Source organism: Hemiscyllium ocellatum, chromosome 36, assembly GCF_020745735.1.
Source record: "Hemiscyllium ocellatum isolate sHemOce1 chromosome 36, sHemOce1.pat.X.cur, whole genome shotgun sequence".
In the NCBI taxonomy this organism is placed as follows: domain Eukaryota; kingdom Metazoa; phylum Chordata; class Chondrichthyes; order Orectolobiformes; family Hemiscylliidae; genus Hemiscyllium; species Hemiscyllium ocellatum.
In genome coordinates this window covers 32600329-32615019 of record NC_083436.1, presented here as the reverse complement: position 1 = coordinate 32615019, position 14691 = coordinate 32600329, and the positions used below count along the sequence as shown (strand labels likewise).

The 14691-nt window shown below is 43.5% G+C and overlaps 1 protein-coding gene across 7 annotated transcripts in view; it reads right to left on the bottom strand.

The window, feature by feature from the left end:
* Positions 1–14691, bottom strand: part of LOC132833450 (PH and SEC7 domain-containing protein 3-like) — a 439179-nt gene that overhangs the window by 65073 nt on the left and 359415 nt on the right. The window lies entirely within an intron of this gene.

Sequence of the window (14691 nt, the reverse complement as noted above, 5' to 3'; positions counted from 1 at the left end):
TAATGGACAGGTCTCAGGAGAGCGGTGCTGAGTTGGAGGTTTGGGACTTGGATAATGTGGGATGGGGAAATGAGGAAACTGGTGAAATCCACATGGGACCCTGCAACCACACCAGACCAAAGGCAGAAGATGAGGCGTTCTTCCTCCAGGGGTAGGGTGGTAAGGGTTTGGTGATGAAGGAGGCCTAGGACCTGCACGTCGTTGGTGGAGTGGAAGGAAAAGGTGAAGTGTTCAGCCACGGGGCGGTGGGATTGGTTGGTGCATGTGTCCCAGAGATGTTCTCTGAAACAATCCACAAGTTGGCGCCCTGTCTCCCCGATGTAGAGGAGACCATATCGGGTGCAACAGATACAATGGATGACATTGGTGGAGATACAGGTAAATTTCTGGTGGATGTGGAAAGATCCTTTGGGGCCTTGGATGCAGGTGAGGGGGGAGATGTGCCCAAAGGATCTTTCCACATCCAACAGAAATTTACCTGTATCTCCATCAATGTCATCTATTGTATCCGTTGCACCCAATGTGGTCTCCTCTACATCGGGTAGACAGAGCGCCAACTTGCAGTTTGTTTCAGAGAACATCTCTGGGTCACCCGCACCCACCAACACCACCGCCCCGTGGCTGGACACTTTGACACCCCCTCCCACTCCAACAAGGACATGCAGGTCCTGGGCCTCTTCCATCACCAAACCCTTATCATCCTGTGCCTGGAGGAAGAACGCCTCATCTTCCACCTTGGGACCCTGCAAATAAATGGGATCAATGTGGATTTCCCCTCCCCCCACCTTATCCCAGATCCAACCTTCCAACTCGACACCGCCTTCCTGGCATGTCCATCTCCTTTCCCATCTATCCGCTCCACCCTTCTCTCCGACCTATCACCTTCTCCCTCACCTTCATCTACTTATCATATTCTCAGTTACCTTCCCCCAAACCCCACCCACCTCCCATTTATCTCTCCGCCCCTTTGGCTCACAAGCCTCATTCCTGATGAAGGGCTTATGCCCAAAACGTCGATTTTCCTGCTCCTCGGATGCTGCCTGACCTGCTGTGCTTTTCCAGCACCACTCTCTCAACTCTGATCTCCAGCATCTGCAGTCCTCACTTTCTCCTACTGGCCTAGCCAGGGTTTTTCTCATAATAAGAAAAAAAAATCCCAGCTTCCTCCTCCCCTCTGTTTCCCAGGATAGACCAAGAGATGCTTTCTTTGTTTGTCTCTGAAACTAAGTGGAAATGAATCAAATCAGAACCAAAGAACACACTGATTTAAAGACTGATTGGCAAAGAGACAAGCTACAAGAGGCACAAGTTATTATGTCTCTGAATAATGTCACGGACCTGAATTAGGAGAACATTTTCATGGTCCTTTTGATTTATGAGGCTTACTCATTAAGCAATGCAGTTTTCAATGCAATTTCATGTCAAAAGCATATACAATGAACATGAAGTGCTTTAATAGAACATGACATGGTTGAAGAAAGAGCTTCTTTTCTCTGCATAAAGCAACTTATATCCCCCCAATTATTTTTCCCCTTGTGAGCATATTTCAGTTAAGAGCATGGGGTGATGAGCTTTACAGTACAATAACAAATTTAACCCCTTTTAAAAGCGAGTGAGGGCAATTGACACCAATTATGTGAGGAAAAGGATCAAAAGAATCAATGTGGTTGACTCTGAACTGTTCTCTGGACAGTTAGGCCTGGGAAATAAATGCTGTCTTAGCCAGCAATGTCTACATTCCAAGAATGAATTTTTTTAAAACTCAAGAGCAGCAGCAGATAATAAATGAACCCAATTCTTTTTCAATATAAACTATCTCTCGCCGAAAAAAAGCAGTTGCACTGCAGTTGTGCTATTTATAAAATGATCGAGTGAAAAATGCCTACTGAGCAACTTCACCAAGAATACAATCTTCCTGGAATTTAGAGAGGGGGGTTAGAATCAAATAACAAGGAAATTTGTGAAGATAGATTCTAAAATGTGCATTTTTGAAAAGTGGCAAAGCTGCATTTAATGCAATCTCTCAGTAGCTCCAAGTGTCTGAGGTTTCAACTGTCCAACAATGGAATCACATGTGAAAGGGCCCCTTCACTGAAGAAACAGGTTAGATCTTAACACCAGAGCTGAAAATGTGTTGCTGGTTAAAGCACAGCAGGTCAGGCAGCATCCAAGGAACAGGAAATTCGACACTTCGGGCATAAGCCCTTCATCAGGTGATGGACTTATGCCCGAAGCGTCGAATTTCCTGTTCCTTGGATGCTGCCTGACCTGCTGTGCTTTAACCAGCAACACATTTTCAGCTCTGATCTCCAGCATCTGCAGACCTCACTTTTTACTCGTAGATCTTAACACCAGTCTAGCTACTCTCACCACCCCTGTGTACAAAGGCAGATGAGAAACAAGCTGACTTATTATGGGAGAGACAATGACCTAGTATCAATGGCCTAGGAATGTGGGGACCCTGGCTGATGCTCTGAGGATAGGGGTTCCCAATTCTACCACAACTGCTCATAGACTTTAAATTCAAACTCTGGAATGGAATTTAAACTCTGGAATAGAAAGCTATCATTAATTATTGTCAAAACTCATGTGGTTCACAGACAGCCTTTAGAGAAGGAAATATCCCATCCCCTACTTGGAGGTTAGACCTACACGTAACTCCAGACCCACAACAGTATGACTCTTTACCAAGTTGACATTTCATTCAGAAGCAAAATTAACATGCAGGATGTGAACTCACAATGTCGATCTGAGGCTTTTTAAAAATCTGTTCATGGGATGTGGGCATTACTAGCTCAGCTAGCATTTATTACCCATGCCCCATTGTCCAGGGGGATGTTTGGAGTATTATGTTAGACTATTTTTAGCTCAGCTCAATCCTAGAATGCAAAACAGATTGAAGTTAATACATATAAAATTGAGAGTATTGTGATGTTGAAGCACCAATTTTGCCCATGTTTTGGAGGCTCATGTTCAGTAATTGTACTTTATTTTTATGGAAGACAGGTTCATTTTCAGGAAGAAAATGTTACAAAGAAGAAAAAAAGTCACAGCTATTTACATGAATAGCTGATAAAATTCACCATGCTTCAGCTAAACATTTTGGACAGGAACACACCTGCCTCCATAACCAGTCTTGTGATCAGTTATCCAAATACAACCAGGTTCCATTTGCAGCACTACTGGCTTCAGCACCCTGGATTAAGGGAACAAGGAACAGCAAGTCTCTCCTCAGACTTGAGGATAAATGTGGAACAGAGGCAGAGTTAATGTTTTGAGTCCAGTGACTCTTCATCGGAGCTGAAGTTCTGACAAAGATTCAGCAGACTCTAAACGTCAGTTCTGCTTTCTTTCCACACACGCTGCCAGACCTGCTGAGTCTCTCCAGCAATTTCTGCTTTTGTTTTGGATCGCCAGCGTTCACGGTTCTTTGTTCTACATTCATGAAGGTAAGTGTATCAGGTGAGGACCAGTGTCAGCCTTGATCCCATCCCTCTCATCCCAATGATGCTCTGCCTAGAGCAGACTGACCCGTTATACCAGAGAGTGTGGTGCTGGAAAAGCACAGCAGGTCAGGCATCATTCGAGGAGCAGGAAATTGACGTTTTGGGCAAAAACCCTTTATCAGGAATGACTCTCGACTCTAATCTCCATCAGTCCTCACTTTTGACCCGCTACACTCACCATTATTGATAGTTCTCTGAACCCTCAACCTATGATATGAGTTTGGGTAACAGCTGATGTGGTATTTTCCACATAAAGGGGAAGGGCAATTACTTGGCTTGAACATGACCTATAGACACTGGGAACTGGGTGTTGTGACGATGCATCATGAGATAGGAGGACCTTCGTAAGGACAACTAGGAAGTTGCGATTAACTTTGGGAAATTAAGCAGACTCTTTGAAGAGAAGCAGATCTTTGGTTCAAGAAATGTCCCTGCTGATAACCGAGGTCATGCACAAAATTTCCCATCACCTACTTAAAGTGGGTTGCCCATCCCAAAGGCAAAGTCTACAAAACATTGACCTTAGTTGGGACTCTCAATATTTTGAAACAGCACACAACACAACTAATTCCAGGGCAATACATGGAGCAGGTGGAGCTCGGGCGTCTATGTTATTTGTACTGCATCAGTGCAGTCTGTTAGTCTGCCTTAAAATAGGAAATGACTGCAGTTGCCACTCTGAATCTCAGTTCAACTTGAAACACGTAATTAGAATGCCTCTGCCTCCTCCAACAGCAAGAAGCACTGAGACATCAACGCTAGCAAGAGCAGACCTCCGGCTTCAAAGCCTGAACTCTCAAGATGGCACTGATTACTAGTCGCCCAGACCCACAAAACAAGCAGGTATGCAAGGTTGGCTTTGCGGCAGCTGATTCACCACCACTGGAGGGAAAATACTTGCTAGTCTGATGGGGAGACTACAAAATGGCTGGAGAGTTTCCAATCGTGAAAGAAAAGGGACTCCATTTACGTAGCAGTTTTCGCTTTTGATATTTCAGCTCGTCGCAGTCAACTCATTTCACTGTTGAAGTATAATCACTGTTAAGTACGTAAACAGTCTTCACACAGCAAAGCAACAAATAAATGCAGAATAGCTTAATTAGTTTTGGCAATATTAGTTGAGAAATGAAAGTGTGTCAGGACTGGGAGAACTCCTTAGTGTTCTAATTAATGGTGCCATGGGACCTTACAGGTGGAGGCCAAACAATGGTCCTACTCCCTCAGTGCTGTACTCAAATGTCAATCAAGACTATGTGCTCAAATTTTTGGAGTGGGTTTGAACCCACAACGTGCCAACTCGGGACTACCAAAGAGCTAAGCACCGTGCTCGGAGTGACATCTTGCTATTGTTTGGTTTTTGAGAATCAAAGTGAAATTAAATTTTGAATAAGCTGAAGTCTCTGCAAAGCTGCTTCAACAATTAGTCCCTCACGTCCAGTTCCTTAACCTCTATGCTAGTTGACAGAGACACTCCACTCTCTCCACTGCCAATTCCCAGAGACCAAAAGTTGTTATTTCACACGAATTGCCTACATATGCGCAGATTGGCACACAGATGGCATGCAATATGTGCAAATGTGAAAGGGATCCAGCTAAGAATCAGATTACAGAAGCATTGTGAAACCGGGTTGAAACCTTGGATGGATTTCCCAGGTGAACAACTGGGTTTATTTTTAAAATACAATGAAAATCCAGAAGTTGCTGAATTAGGGAGGTGACCCCCACCCACAGCTGGATGGAAATATTTAAACAAATTCTCCCATTAGTTAGGAAGGATAGCATCTTGCATCCAGTATATCAAAGCTTCCCAAATTGTGATGCCTGAAGACAGAGAACAACAATTCACTGGATAAGGTTTGCTTAATTGCTATGGAGATTTCCATAGCAACAGGGTAGTGAGTGATCTGTGCAATGGATTAGATGCTGTAAATTTAACATTAGTTGGGGACTGAACATGTAAACACAGCAATTACATTCAGGCATCAGAGTAACTAATGCATACCTTACACATAATCCAGAGGCCGTAGAGAAAGTCCCTGTGTTAGTTACAATTGCAAAACAATAACCATTGGTAGGGAGAAGAAGTGAATGGAATAGGGCAAGGGGTTAAAGGAGTAATGTACAGGTAGGGCAGGGATAGTTTACTGAGTGGAGCAGCCCAGAGCTCATATACTGCAATTTACATCAGTAATTTGGATTCCACAACCCAATAAAATAGGTGAAATCTCAGTGTGATGCCATACTAGGAATGGACTGGAATCCAAATGAGGCAGCCGACGAACTTGAGCAAGTAAGACAACTGAGTAGAATGGCAGATGGAGTTTAATGCTGACTAATGTGACGTAATATTATAGGCAATGAACAGTGGGTAATATGGCGCTATTGTAAATGGTGCTGTGTAATGAGGAAGGGCAGGAGAAAACAGCAGGTATCAAATCCACTCCTCTGTCTAAGATGCATGAACCATTTAGTTGCCAACTCACACAAGCGAGAAATGGATCTGTCACTCGAGACAGTTCAACTAAACTAGACCCAGCCCCAGGCTCAGTTCTGAACGGGAAATCAAAAGAAGTGACACCAAATTTGATGACGAGTTGAAGGACATGGAGTGGCAAACCTGCATTTAGATAAATCCGACATCACGTGGCAAATACACCTTTGGACAAGGATCAGAATGAGTTGTAATCAGTTTTGGGGAAAATTCGATAGAGAGTTTTCAGATTATTAAACTGCAGCACACACACACTGGAGATGTACTGCTGGAAAACAAAAGTAGAATCTGATGAAGTTGCGTCAGATTTGGTTGAAATTCAATAAAGCCATTAGCACTGACAAATGTGGCTTTTCACTGTGCAGATGTCTAGGTTTCAAGCCCGTTAAAGATTAATAAGTAGTTTAGTGACCAAGGATAGTGTATTAATGATGCATAATTTTTCCCTGTCATGTCATACGTCATCGTGCATCTGAACAAAGAGATGGATCACACAGCCTTGGGAAAGCAAATCATTCTGAAATATAACACAAATCAGGGCTCCAACCTCTGTCCATTTTGGAACAGGCAAAAAGAAATTGGATTTATGCAGCTGCTCAGGACATCTTTCCGAAAAGGTCCACGGAGATTCACTAACCATTTCAAAATGTTGATGCTGAGGCATGATGGCTCAGTGGTTAACACTGCTGCCTCCCAACGCCAGAGACGTTGATTCCAATTTTGGGTGACTGTGAGGAGTTTTCATGTCTGCGTGGAATTCCTCTGGGTGCTCCAGTTTCCTCCCACAGTCCAAAGGCACACAAGTTAGATGGATTGGCCATGCTAAGTGCAGGGTAACGTGGGTCTGGATGGGATGCTCTTTGAAGGATCAGTGCAGATTCAATGGGCTGAACAGCCTCTTTTTTTAAATTTAGTGTCTATGATAGACCTTACCCAATATATGTTCAAGTATTAGGTTGGAAATGGGCCTGCAACTTTCGGACTCAAATCTGCTTTTCTACCAGATTCAGGTCACACCAGTGCCATTTGGCAGAAACTGGGTCTTCCCAGTTTTAGTCATGGTGAGTCCAACTGAATTATATTAAGCTATGCAAGATCAGAACAAAACCTCGCAAACATAATACTACCGACGTATGTAAACTGGATCCATGTCAGAAAAGAAGAAAGACATTCATGATGAAGAGCTTATGCTCGAAACATTGATTTTCCTGCTCCTCAGATACTGCCTGAACAGCCACACTTTTCCAGAACCACACTTTTTGACTCCATGTCAGAAAAGCAGCGCAGTGAGACAGAAAACTAGATTAAAGAAATGGGCTTTGAGGAGAAAGAGGAGAGATTGAGAGTGGGTGCCAGTGGCAGATTCAAGAGTGTGGTGCTAGAAAAGCACAGCAGGTCAGGGTGCATCCGAGGAGCAGGAGAATCGACATTTCGGGCAAAAGCCCTTCATCAGGAATGCCAATGGCAGTGTAAAGATGTGAAGAAATGTGGACTGAGCTTGTTCTAGGCAGACTCTATGGTTGGGGTTTTGATGCAGAGGTTGTGCGAGGATTCCCCCAGTGTAGCTAGAAACATTGGGAAAGCTCAGCCTTTCTAATTAATTTGCGTTGTGCTGTAGAGATAGCAGCGAAAGGTGAGCTCAAGGCACCCAGTCAGTTGGTTGGAGATAGTCAGAGCCTAAGGTTGCTACCTTAACTGTCATTCTGGTGTTTGAATGTGGGGGAATGAGGCTCCAAGCAGCAGAGATGCTGTTGTTAGATGGTTCCAGGCACTTAGGGCTCAGGAGATGCCCTGAGGAGGAGATAGAAGTTGGCCCTGCATCCAAAAAAAAAAATTCCGTCCAGCTAAAGTGCTGTTGCTGGCAATGTAGAGCCTAGGGTTTATCTGAGAGCTTTCATATAAAAAACCCAATTCACAGGATGAAGACATTGCTGGCTATACCAGCATTTATTGCCAGAGGACAGTTAAGAGTCAACCGCATTGTTGTGGGTAAAATGTAGGACTGACCAGGTAAGGATGACAGATTACCTTCCCTATTGTTGGGGATAATCTGCTATCGGGGTACCTACATTGGGGCTAGGGAGGGGAGCACCATTATTAAAGCAGACACTGTCAGGTACCAGCTAAAACACAGCCATGTAAAATAAACGCAGCCACTGCAGGCCACATTCCTTGGGGATTAGAACATGTCCGTCAGTTTCAGATCATCCTGTTACAATCTCATTGTTAATGAAGGAAACCGGTAACTATCGGATAGTGTAAATCGCACCGATACTACACTTGATTGATAAAGTTCTTGCTAATGCCTGCGCTGACGTCAAACTCATTCGGGTCCTATGTTAAATGATAATACCTGTATATTCAACTATGGAGAACTATTGTGAACGCCCAGACAGCCAGACGCATGGCAATGAGGAAACCCTTCCAAACAATAAACTTTTAAATTACAAGATCGGAAACTGCTGAACCCAGGATGTCTGCCCATTGTTCAGCACAGCAGGAGCTGGACAGGTATCTCGGGGCAGCCAATAGAGACACTAATCCCTTCACAGACAGGTGAACCAACCAATGAGAGTACCGAACGAGGGGAACCTGACCGGGAACTCGAGGAAGCGCGAAGTATAACTGCCCCAGATCCGAAGAGAAAGACAGAACGCCTTCTCCAACGAATTGCATGCATTTGAATTTGTTGTATAGCTTGCCAGTCTTGATTCTGTAATAAACGGTGTTTTTGCTCCAAACTCTAGCCGGTTTGATCTCTCCTTCCAAAGAACACATGGAGAGGAGACCCTACGGTTCCGTCCCAACACTATGGAAGGCATAGATTTTTCTGATAATCAACTCATGGTCATCATTAGATTTTGATTTATTTTTATTGAATTCAAATTCCACTATTTGCAGTATGAAACAAAGTCCACAGAGCATCCCTAGGTCTCTGGATTAACAGTGCAGTGATAATACCACTGTTATCTGCTGAGGCAACAGAGGAGGATTGGAGGCCTGAGAAATTCAAAGGCAGTGGCAGCTAGGTGAAGCTAACTGTCTGGTACTGTGCTGATTGTTAGACACTTGCAAATAGTCTCAGAAATCCTGGTCTCAGAAGAAGAGATTGGATTACTGTGACTTAAGCAGTTGCTGAGACAACATGATTTGGAATGGCTTCAGAAGAAATTCAGAGGCTAGACCATCAAAAGTGAAGATTCAATATTTCTCATGAAGGTGAGAAATTTTGATGAGATTTGGTAACCTGCAGTGTCACCTTCTCTAGGTGAGTTGCTGAGAAATCGGTGGGATCTGTCTCACCCAAATCAGCCATGTGACATGCACTGAAGCACGTGCGACCAACGTTTATCTGTTAACACATATTTACCTCATGTTAGTTCTGGATGTTAGAACACAAATTGTACAGTCGATTTTTTAACTTTTCTAACTTGCAAAGTTTATTTTGTTGTTCAAAACCATGGACTCTTGAGATTTTATTTTCTTAGTAACTACCTGAAATTTCAAACCTTTGTCTCCTTGTACCTAAACAGTTACTGGTCCCTAACCAGATTGTAACATGAATTTGGCACTTTTTCCTGGAATTGCAAGAAAAAAGATAGAAGATGACACAGTGATAATGTCACTGGGCCAGCAATACTGAGCCACAGTGTAATGGTCTTGGGACAGAGGTTCAAATGTCACCAGGTATGATTTAGTTAATTGAATTTATTAATTAAAATCTGGAGCTGAAGGCTAGTCTTGATAATGGTGACTGGAAAACTGATCAATTGTTATAAAAAAATCTTTCTGGTTCACTAATGCCCTTCAGAAAAGGAAATCAGCATTGGTCTGTATGTGACTCCAGACCTGCAACAGTGTGGGTTGACTCTCAATTCTGCCCTGAAACAGCCCAGCAAGCCATGCACTTCAATGGTGATTATGGATGGACAATAATTGTTGACCTTTTTAAATCATGTTTATTTCCCATGAATTATTTTTTAAAAATAGAGGAACCAGGAAAGGAATTGTAAGTGAAATTTATTTTTGGTTAATTCATGTGCAGCAGAGCTTGGTATGAGCTCAGAGGGGTATGGTTTCAGAGGGTGAAAGATGGACTGAATCAAACCTGGCAGCATGCCGTATGCAGTTATGCGGATCACAAAAGGCATGTGGAGAATTTGAATTGCAAAGTAAAAGGAAGAGATGGGTAACTTTGAAGTGGAAGCAATTTACCTTGGTGACCAATGGGATCAAACAGTTCCAGTCTAATATGATGGGTTGCTCAGTTCTGATGAAGAGTCATATTGGACTCAAAACAGGGAACAGCAAGTTTGTCCTCAGACTCAAGGATAGCCCTGTTTCTCTCTCCACAGATGCTACCAGACCTGAAATTCTCCAGCGTTCCCTGCATTTGTTTCAGACTTCCAGCATCCACTGTATTCAAGGGAAACAGCTGTAGTTGCAACTTCCTCCAGTATACCAGAAACTCATGAAATCAGTGAGTGATTAGCACAAGCTGAGCACAGTGCTGAGGGTATTGACTACAGCTTGTCCTTTTGATGTTACATTCATTGAGGTCCCATCCAGAAAGCCCAAAATGGTTTTCACAGCCCCAGCACAATCACTGCTCCATTGCTACCAACTCCATCAGACTAACAATCAGAAGAATAGGCCTAGGGGCTGAATGGCCTACTACTTCCATTTCATGTGTTCCTATAACACTCCAGGAGTTATAAATTGGCCAGGATGCACTTTTTGATGTGCTGAAAATATGAAAGGAGATACATAAGTGCAGTCCTCCTGAGAGCTCTGCTCACAGGATAATGAATGGCCTTGTTTAACCTGGGAGTAATGGGACTGCAGCAGAGTCAGTAAAAAAAAGGCCAGAGACCCAAAGGTGATGGGACTGATATCCCTGATATTGTGCTGCAGCAGGACCCCAGGACATCAAATGGATGAAACGTCGGACAGCAGTCAAAGATTGTATAACAATAAGAGAACTAGGCAATTCAGCCCATCTATTCTGCTCCACTATTCAATGAGATCGTGGCTGATCTGTTAATCCTCAACTCTGCCTTTCTGCCTTTCACCCTTGATTCCCTGTCTATATCAACACAGAATTTATTTAACAAACCAGCCTCTATGGCCCTCTGTGGTAAAGAATTACACAGATCCACTACCCTATGAAATTCCTCATCTCAGTCTTAAGTGCATCAACCTTTACTCTGAGTTTTTGTCCTCTGGTCCTAGATTTGCCCATAAGGGGAAAACAAACTTTCCACATCCACCTTGTCAAATCCACTAAGAATCTTATATGTTTCAATAAGGTCACCTCTCATTCTTCCAATGAGTACAAACCGAACCTACATAACCCCTCCTCATCAGACAGACCCTCCATGCCTAGTGAACTTTCTCTGGATTTCCTCCAATGCCAGTACATCTTTCCTTAGATACATGAACCAGACTGTTCACAGCATGCCAGTGCCTTGTATAGCTTCAACAAGGCCTTCCTATTTCCCTGGACAGAATTGATCCCATTGGTGTACATGTGAAAACTAACACTAACGCTTGTGATGTTCCTGGAAGAGGGACACTAATGATGTCCCTGGAAGAGAAGCACAATTGAATTTAGTGTAATCTAATAGCTCAAAGTCATTCAAAGGAATGTTTTGAGACAATCAATCAATGACCCTGAATCACATGTCACGTTAGGGAAGACAACAAAGAGCTTATTCGAAGAGGTAAGCTTTAAAGTAGAAAATAAGGTAAAGATGAGACAGGTTTAGGGAATGAATTCAATTTGTTATATCTCAAGCAACTGATGGTACAACCACCACTGGTGAGGTGGCTAACACTGCTGCTTCCCAGCGCCAGGGACCCAGATTCAACTCCAGCCTTGGGCGACTGTCTGCATCTGTGTGGGTTTCCTCTGGTTGCTCCGGTTTCCTCTCGCAGCCCAAAGATGTGCAGGTTAGGTGGACTGGCAATGGGCAATTGTCCGTAGTGTCCAGGGATGGTCAGGCTGGGTGGGTTAGCCTTGGGAAATTCAGGGTTACAGGGATAAATACGGGGCCTGGGTTTTGGGTGGGATGCTCTCTGGAGGGTCAGTGCAGACTCAGAGGGTCAAATGGCCTTTTTCCTCCACTGTAGGGATTTCATGACTCTATGCATGATGGACATCTGGGATGATCAACAACACAGTATTGGAGGAGTGCAGATGTCTCATTCAGAGAGATGGGAAGATGGTGAAGATTACAGACATAGGAGCAAGACCATGTAGAGATTTAAACTGAAGAATGAGAATTTTCAAAACAAGGAGTTGCTTAACAAGGTCCCAATTGGGATGGGCAGGTACACAAGTCAACAGGATCTTGGTGTGAGCTAGGTCATGGGCTATAGAGTTCAGACTATGAGGTTTATGAAGAGTAGAGTGTGGGAGGCCAGCCAGGAATGCACTGGATTACTCAAGTCTAGAACTAACACTGACAGCATGGAGGAATTTGGCAGCAGTTTAGCTGAGGTGTGGCCAAAACACATGATGTTGTGGACGTGAGAATAGGCGGGATTAGTGATGTTGCAGATGTGGGGTCAGAAGTTCACTTTGGAGTCAAACATGACACCAAGTTTATCAATAGTTTCTTCAGACATGGACAGTTGTCAGGAAGAAGGATAGAGTTGGGGTAAAGGAGCAGAGTCCGTTGTGAGGTGTGAAAACAATAGCTTTAGTCTCAGTAATATTTAATTGGAAGCCATTTCTGCTCACGTAGTACAAGAAATGAGATGGGCAGTCAGATAATTTAGAGATAGTAGCAAAATTTTGTTTCATTAATATGCATTTGGAAGTGTTTGCAGTTTGGAGGATTCTGCTGTAGGATAGTATGTATGAAGTCAAGGAGCACATGAAGGATAGAGCCTTGGAGATCACCAGCCTATGGGAATGGGTAGAAAAGCCAATACAACCAATTCTCGGATTATGATGAGACAGATAAGAATGGAACCAGTACAGAGTCATTGGAGGAGGATGGTCCAATACACCATGTCAAAGGCTGCAGACAGGTTAAGAAGAGGAACAATTTGACACAGACATACAGATTAGATTCTGTACAGTATGGCCCTTCGTCCCAACAAGTCCACACCAACCTCCAAAAAGTAACCCACCCAGACCCATTCTCCAGCTCTATATTTCCTTCTGATTGATGCACCTAACACTATGGGCAATTGAACATGGCCCATTCACCTGACCTGCATACCTTTGGATTGTGGGAGGAAACCAGAGCAAATCCACACAGACACAAGGAGAATGTGCAAACTCCACACAGACAGTTGCCTGAGGAGGGAACCAAACCCAGGTCTCTGACGCTATAAGGCAGCAATGCTAACCACAGAGCCACCATGCCATCCCATATTATGTACAGATGTAATTTAAGACTTTCACAAGAGAACAATAGCATGGGAAAAAAGCTGATTACAGGAGCTCAAACATGGAGCTCTGGGAAATATGGGCATGGATTTGGAAGGTGACAACAGCTTTAAGAATTTCGATGAGGAAAGTGTTTATTATTCACTGCCAGGTCTGGCTAGACCACATAAAGTACTGTCAGGTCCTGGTCTTATTTGCCAAAGCTCTTCACTATTTGAGGATTATCTCCAAAGTCAAAGATAAAACCATATAGCTTTGCTTTTTCCCAACTGAAAAGAGTCTTTTTAACCCTCCTGGAAATGGAGCTTTAGTTTGAAAGTGTGGTGGGATCAATGTCTGATTTTTTTTTGTGTTGATTTAGGAGGGATAGTGACATCAGATTTGAAGGACGGGTGATTTACCAGAGGAGAGGGAACTATTAATAATATTAACAAACATGGGAGCCAAGAAGCAAGGTTGAGTGGTCTGTAATTTGATGGGAATGAGGTTGCGAGCAGGAGGTGGGACTCATGAATAGCAAGCGCTTGGAGACAGTAGGAAAGGAAAAAGAGAAGAGAAATCAAACAGCAATTCAAGTCAATTCAAGGGCTAGAGAAGGGGAGAACCTTAGAGGAGATTGGCCCATTGAGCTCACAGGAACACAACAGGATAGCTGAGTGGAAATCCAGGGATTCCTTGCACTTATTATTGATGGTAAGTATAGGAGAGCCAGGAGAAGGATTAGGAAGACTTCAGTTGATAGAAAGGATGTTTTGTTACATCTTTGGCTTCCAGGATAATCATGGAATAATGAATAGCTTTGACAGAAGAGAGCAGGATAATATAATCATAGAATCCCTACAGTGTGGGAGCAGGCCTTTTGGTCCATTGAGTCCACACTGACCTTCCAAAGAGCATCCCACCTAGACACCTCCCCCCACCACCCTTAATCCTATCCCTGTAAGCCTGTGTTTTCTATGACTAATGCACCTAACCTGCACACTATCGGCAGTTAAGCATTGCCAGTCCACCTAACCTGCACATCATTGGCTTTGACTGCACTTTATGTGGTCCAGCCAGATGTGGCAGTGACTGGTTAAAAGTAGTTGTTTGCCTTATCTGTCAAGTCTGTGCTCTTGGATTTAACAAAGTGGAGGTCGGAGCCGTCTTAAGTGAACAGCCATGGTAGGAAAGAAAGTGACAGTCCTGGTTTTAATGGAAACTAGAACATCAAAAGCAATAAGTAAACGAGTAAAGGTCACACTGTACAGAGATAACTCAAAACCAGCTTCAGAGCTGATAGTTTGCCTTAG